Source organism: Hippocampus comes, unplaced genomic scaffold (genome assembly GCF_001891065.2).
Source record: "Hippocampus comes isolate QL1 unplaced genomic scaffold, H_comes_QL1_v1.1 scaffold113, whole genome shotgun sequence".
NCBI classification, from domain to species: Eukaryota; Metazoa; Chordata; class Actinopteri; order Syngnathiformes; family Syngnathidae; genus Hippocampus; species Hippocampus comes.
Window position 1 is genome coordinate 362,529 of NW_017806160.1, and position 6,948 is coordinate 369,476.

Genomic DNA, 6,948 nt, shown 5'->3' on the forward strand with positions numbered 1-6,948 from the left:
GTTTCTCCATACGCCCGGTCCCCCCCCCCCCCCCCCTCGCCCCCGCTCCCCCTCCGCTGACATTAGCCTCGCCTCAGTCCATCAGCCAGCTGAAATCCTGCCAAAATATGCGCACTTTGATTTTTTTCCGTCCCCTACTCCCGTGCCTATTTCTACTTCAGCTCCCTTTTTTCTCTTCCTTCATCACTAAGCTGAGAGCCAATTAAGGAGAACCGGCATCCTGGACATGCCGACATGAGGGGGAGGTTTTAGGCTTTTGGCCGACATCCCATCCGAAAGCAGGAGCCACTGTCATGTTTCAATCTGTACTGTCCTGAAGGTCTGTGCGACTTGCACTTTCTGCCCAATTACAGCAGCCGCAGATGGAGGCGTGCAGCAAGAAGTGAGTTGGGTGTGCTGCACGTCACTACTTCAACGCTGCCACACAGGGGCACATCTGCACTTCACAGACATGAACCACCTGCAGAGTTCTGGGCCTCAAAACATCAGAGTCTGGAAAATAATACTATAAAAATTCCATGAATAATACACACCTGTGTATAAAACAAGCCCCCGGAAAGCAACCTAATTTTTTTTTCTCTCTCCCTCTGTACCTGTGTATAATGTGGTACGCTGATTTACTGATATCCATCATCATCATCTGGTTGCATTTGTGCAAGTGTATGTTTTTAATGCTCCCATAACACAGTTTGACTATACAGTATAAAACATTGAAAGTTGCCCTCTTTTTGACGGTTTTGGTCAAGCTCCTCCACTTGCACTCTGCTGTTTTGAAGACAGCGCCAGCCGGGATGGTTTCAGCAATTGAACGTTCTTTCAGGATGCCGTTGTGTCGTTAAAGACGGTAGCACTTAGCAACAGTCTGTGACGCCATTGCCCGAGAGTTAAGTCAACCGTTACACCACGACAGACTGTTGGGAACAACTTCAGAATCAAAGCTTATCTAGGCATTGATATATGGGTGGGAAAGGTTTCTTTTGAAGTTGGCCTTCTCACTGCATTGCTGTCATCATGCATTTTTCTTTGTGTCGTATCCTCACCCGTGTATAATATTCCCCCCGTCACCTCCGTATTCTGTGTCATTTTGAGGTGGGGTTGAAAATGCGTACTATACACAGGATTACACGGCATCTCCATTTGGTCATAGAGTGTCTCAAAGATTTACTTTGTTTATGTACTTGTTTGTTTCTGCACATTTGGGGACTCAGGAAATTGCATGACTGCGAACAGTTGTAAAGGCTGAAATAGACTTGAACTTTGCTTCTGGGCATTTTTTGGATTCATTGTTTTGCATTGTGAAAAAGCACAAACTCCACATTCAACTGATCTCCATAATTTTAAAATTTTGTTTGAAATTGTGATCCGTGAGGGGAAATTGGATTTCAGTACACTATTACTTCCACATTACAATTTTTTTTTCTCTGCCAAAATTGCACATCCATAATGTAGATGTTAGCTTGAGAGTGAGTGACATTATGGTTCAGTGTTCTTGACCCCAGGTGACCTCGTTGCTGGCTCCTGTCCTGCTCACAGTCACATGGATGCACGGACAGTAACAGGGGGCCGACGGATGCAAGCTTCAGACAAAGGCTTTACAAGACAGACCGAACTCATGAAATATTAATCCATCTTGTCATCGAGATAGCAGAAAGAAACTCTGAATGCGTAGGATGAAATTGGGGCTTTTTCAATTCATCATGAGCGCATACATACAAGTGCATGAGCCAAAACGGTTTGACCTCGGGCCCTTCCAATGCAATGCGATACGGCTTCAGGTTGATCTCTGCCCATGTAAGGTCACATGCACAGTGCATTCTCAGGGGCCTCTGGGATCAGTACGCTCCCACCCTCTAGCAAAGCTTGATGTGAAGGATTTCATGCAAATTCTGCTCACATAACCTCACATTTATTCGACTGTCTTGAAAGATCATGTTGGATGGATGCTGACAGATGTTAAAAGCAGCCACACTAAGTAAGACTAGGACAACTCCTCTCAATGCGCTGCTATTAAAATGTTGATTTGATAGAATTTGTTTTTTTTCATTAGGACTTTCAATTACAAGTCATGCAGCGACACTGCACCAGTGTATTGCTTCAGAAAACACCCACAAACGACTTTTGAGCTAATGCTGGCTGGTGTTGAAGTAAGTCAGTGCTGGTGTCAATTCCGTCTGACTTTGAAATGTCCCATTTTGATGGCAGTCCTTAATACGTCTTGTGCCAACCTGAATGCCCTGGGCTCTATTTTTGTAGACAGCACATTTGTGCAGCGGCACTAATGCCGCTGTACCCTGATATTCCTATCAGTGGGGGGCATATTTGATAGCATATTTGTTTTCTCGTGTGCGATGTCATGTCAGTCGGTGCTTGCAAGTTATTTTGACTTGTACACCACTAATTAGATGGATGGACAGATGGACATAGATAGATAGATAGATAGATAGATAGATAGATAGATAGATAGATAGATAGATAGATAGATAGATAGATAGATAGATAGATAGATAGACCAAGCTCAAAGGAAATCCAAATTTCATGGGGAAAAGAACATGTGAATTATTTTTGCTGCTGACAGAAGTAGTGTGTAGAGTAAATGGTATCAACAATGGGATAAATACATGGAAATGTCATTAATATATTCCAGCCCCCCCCCCAAAAAAAAATTGCAATGTGTTTTTTTAAGTGGAAAAATAGGACTCAACAATATTGTACTTTATGAAACCATACACTAATGACAAAATTAAATAGAACATCTAATGTTTTTGCCACATGTTTTGCTTCACGTGGGCAGAGCATAATGGAGACATATAAATATGCATGAAGGAGATGGTCACAATTGCTCAGTCAGCTGCAGGAATATTATTGGTTTTTCACAGAGGATAAAGACCAAACGCCTGTGAGTATTTTTATTTTTGTTTTTATTACATGTTGCGTTCAAATATCTGTTGCTTCAAAGGTCATACGCGGCAACACAAATGGCGCTTGTTAGCCCATCTGTGGCACTTCCAGGTATGTGTTAATATTAAGCTGGAAGATTTTACGGTAAAGTTATGTGGTAGTTATAAATATACAAAGTGTAATTCCTTTTGTTGTATGTTTAGTTTGACCACTTGGAGATGCATAAAACAACTTGAAGGCTCACTTTTGAAGCATTGTTCACTATCCACCTAAAAGCTGCTTATTGCGAAGTGAGTTCAGTTCACTGTTAAGTCAATGCAAATAAATAAATGAATAAATAAATAAAATCTGAGTGATGGCTCATGTCTTGAAAAACAAAAACTCAAGTTACTTGTATTTGATGGCACCACTGTATTTTCGAACTAACTTTCCATGATAGGCAGCCTTTTACTACGACAATTTGGAGGATACAAGTGGCCGAAATGAGTTTTGTCCGGGCTCTCCCTTAGAGATAAGGTGAGAAGCTCGGCCATCCGAGAGGGGCTCAGAGTCGAGCCGCTTCTCCTCCACATCGAGAGGAGCCAGATAAGGTGGCTCGGGCATCTGATTAGGAGGCCTATTGAACGCCTCCCTGGTGAGGTCTTCCAGGCATGTCCCATCGCTGGAGAGACTATGTGTCTGGGAACGCCCCGGGATCCCCCGGGAAGAGCTAGAAGAAGTGGCTGAGGAGAGGGAAGTCTGGGCTTCCCTGCTAAAGCTGCTGCCCCCGCGACCCGACCCCGGATAAGTGGTAGAAAATAGATGGATGGATGGAATTTGGAGGATTTCACGGGAAAAGCAATACAGTACACTGTAATTGGTAGAAAACCTTTGTTTTCATAAATATTGTGACTAGTTTATGCACTATTTTTTTCAGAAGGCATGTTTGTGAAGTGTGTTGCAGTCCGGTTTATATTGGCTGAAACCTTTTTTGGACAATTTCACCCTTAATTCTTGTAATAATACATGACACTGGAAGCTGTCAAGCGAACAGCTCTGAGCTACTCAAAGTCTACCTCCTGTTGTTGTGGTCTGGACGTCTTCCTGCCTTGTCCTTCACTCATTTTCCATCCAATTTCCTGTCCGGAGGAAATTTGGCTGACATGCATAAACACTCAAGCAGAGGCAGAGGTCCGGAAGTGGAAAAAAACTGTTTCCTTTTTGGTCACCTTGATTCTATATGGCATTGTGTATGTGATTTAAAATTTATTTTCTTGTTTTTTTTCTCAGACTGTTTTATAAGTACAACCCATCCAAATCAGGCCATCATTCGAGATAAGCATCACTGAAGCCTCAAGCGCTGCCTCGCTTGCACCTCTTTGCTACACCAAGCACTTATTTCCGTAACATTTAGTGGCACACTCGTACGGTCCACACCACCACAACTCACAAAAGTGCAAATACACACACCATCCAATCCAAACTCAGATCCAGCGACAAAGCTGCTTTTGTTCCACTGCACACAAGGAAAAAGGAATGGCACGCACATGACGTGCATGAATAAGTGCAACCAACAGGCAAAGGACAACTTAGACATGCAACTGGTTTTGTGGGCATGTCAAATTACCACTAACAGAGCTGGTGCCAATAAACATGCAGACTTTCAGTGCAGTGATGTCATTGTAATTGTTTTTGTGAAATTCCTGATGCAAGTGCAAAATGAGTAGTGTTAGTTCCCAAACATAATTCTTTTGGCAGTTTCAATACTTGTAAAAATTTTTAAGGGGAGCAAGTATCGTTTTGCATGGAAAATGCTTATTGGCAGTTTCACCTTACTTTTTTCAAGAAAATGGGTGGGGGTGGGGGGTTAGCCCCTTGAACCATGCCCCCCCCCCAAATCTTTACCCAATGAAATGAATGCAAATGATGTTAATCCACACCAGCCTTCCCCTAAAAATGTTTGTAATGTGTTCTTAATAAGGGAAATAACACTCAGTAAATCTTTGATCATGAGCAGCTCCTTCTGGCGTGTGCGCCTTGGCCACCTGTGGGCGGTACAATACAGACTAGCTGATATACACTACAATGAGACATTCACAACAAAGCCCAGTAAGCTGCATTCATATTAGTCTGTTTTTTTTGCAGAGGATACATTTTTTTTTAATTCTTGTGATATTGTCTGTCTACTGTTTAACTCCAAATATCGATTGCTGAAAGTGTACAACACTGCAACACGGTGTTATTCATGAGCCTGACAGTGGAGCTTATTTTGTTAGCATTAAGCTAAGCGGTCATGTCATGTTCACAACACATAATTCTCTTAGTTTTATGTTTAGTTTGACAATAAAGTTGTGAGTGGCCTTCAACCAGCATGAAGCCTCTCTTTTGAAAAATTGTTTCCTCTCTTTCAAACTGCTGCTTGTCGTGAAGTGAGATGAGTTGAGTTCACTGTCACCATACAGTGCTCATATATCAATTTCTATGCTTGCAAGTCAACGTAAGCAAATAAACCCAACAACAGTTCTCACTGTGTAGCTGTCGTCTAATTCCTTTCTATTTAATTTGTGGGCCCATGAAAGAAAACACAAAGTAAAAACCAAGAAAACTACAATGAATATATCAATCACTTGCCAGCACGACTTTGATCGGTCCCCATTATAAGCTGTATGATTCACGCAAGTACTGTAATTGTACACACACTGAGTGAGATGACAACCAATTGGCGGTGTTTCGGTGATTGGAATGACTCATCTGTAGTAAGCAGCCCATGATGTTACAGCCAGTGATGATTTTCAATGCCACTGCGTTTGTCCAAAGTGGACACAAGACACTGTCGGATCATCAACATTTCACTGCACCACCATCAGAAATTATCAAGTGCAACTCAGGTTTGTTTAGATCAGGGGTGCCCATTACGTCGATCGTGATCGACCAGTAGATCAGGGACTGGTCCCAAATCGATCCAAGGGGTGTAGAGGAAAAAAAAATGTGTCTCTGTGCATGTTAGTAATATATTTTTTGTGTTAATGCACACTGCACCCTAATCATTCTATCAGTCTCACTTTCACAAAAAGTATTTAAAAAAGAAACTAAAATAAAGCGGGTCATCTTTAACCTACAGTGGCGTGTGACTGCGTCACTGGAAGTTGTTAGCGCTCAGCAGTCTGCAGTTGCAGCTTGTGATCAGAGTTGTTGCGCTAATCTTTTATCGTTATGATAGCAGTATTCTCATTCAGAGTTTGTTTTGTACAATTCACCGAGGGGAAGGGCAAAGAATGGGAATCTGGAGGGCCAAGAGAAGCATTTTAAAACGGTACGCATGAGCTACGAGATCGTTAACAGGCTGCAAAAGTGCGTCGCATGCCTCAGCGTCAGGCTGTTGCTCATCATGGCATGTGTGTGTACGTGCGTGCGTATGCGCGTGTGCGCGGTAACGGGTCGATCCCGGGAGGTTGGTTGATCGAAAAGTAGATCTTCGGTCAAAAAAGTTTGGGCAGCCCTGGTTTAGATCAAGGTAGTACAGTGAAACTCCTCTACAACGAAATCATGTTTGCAGCAAGAAATTTTTCACAACAGGGGGTTTTTCACTGTAGCAAATTTGATCTCAGATGTAAGCACACACACACCCACACACACAAACGTATGTGTACACGCACACACAAACGTTTGTGTACTCTATTTTTATTCCAATAGTACATAAGTATGAGCACACACTTATTTGACACTTCATATTGTCAGTGTAGAAAGAAAAAAAGGGAAAGAAATTGCGAAATTTACGATCAGCATTCACTTTCACTAACATCAATTTCTTGGAAAATGTCTTTTATTTTGCTTGCTCCGTCTTTCATTTTGATCACTTTTACCCTCTCTTCCAGCATCAGAGCTCTTCTTGTCTTAGCTGCTTGACATCAAAAGGTCCGTTTTGTAGCCATTTTAGCAATGCAACGTCCATCCTCGTCTGAATCTAACAATAACAAATACTTCCTGGCATGCAATGAACTTTTAAGCCAGCCACGGGGCGCTTCGTAGTCCTCGATGGCCATAGTTAGCTCTCGAAGACTAAAAACCTTA

General features: G+C 42.3%; 1 protein-coding gene across 2 annotated transcripts in view; it reads right to left on the reverse strand.

The window, feature by feature from the left end:
• Positions 1–6,948, reverse strand: part of arhgef25a (Rho guanine nucleotide exchange factor (GEF) 25a) — a 51,375-nt gene that overhangs the window by 39,789 nt on the left and 4,638 nt on the right. The window lies entirely within an intron of this gene.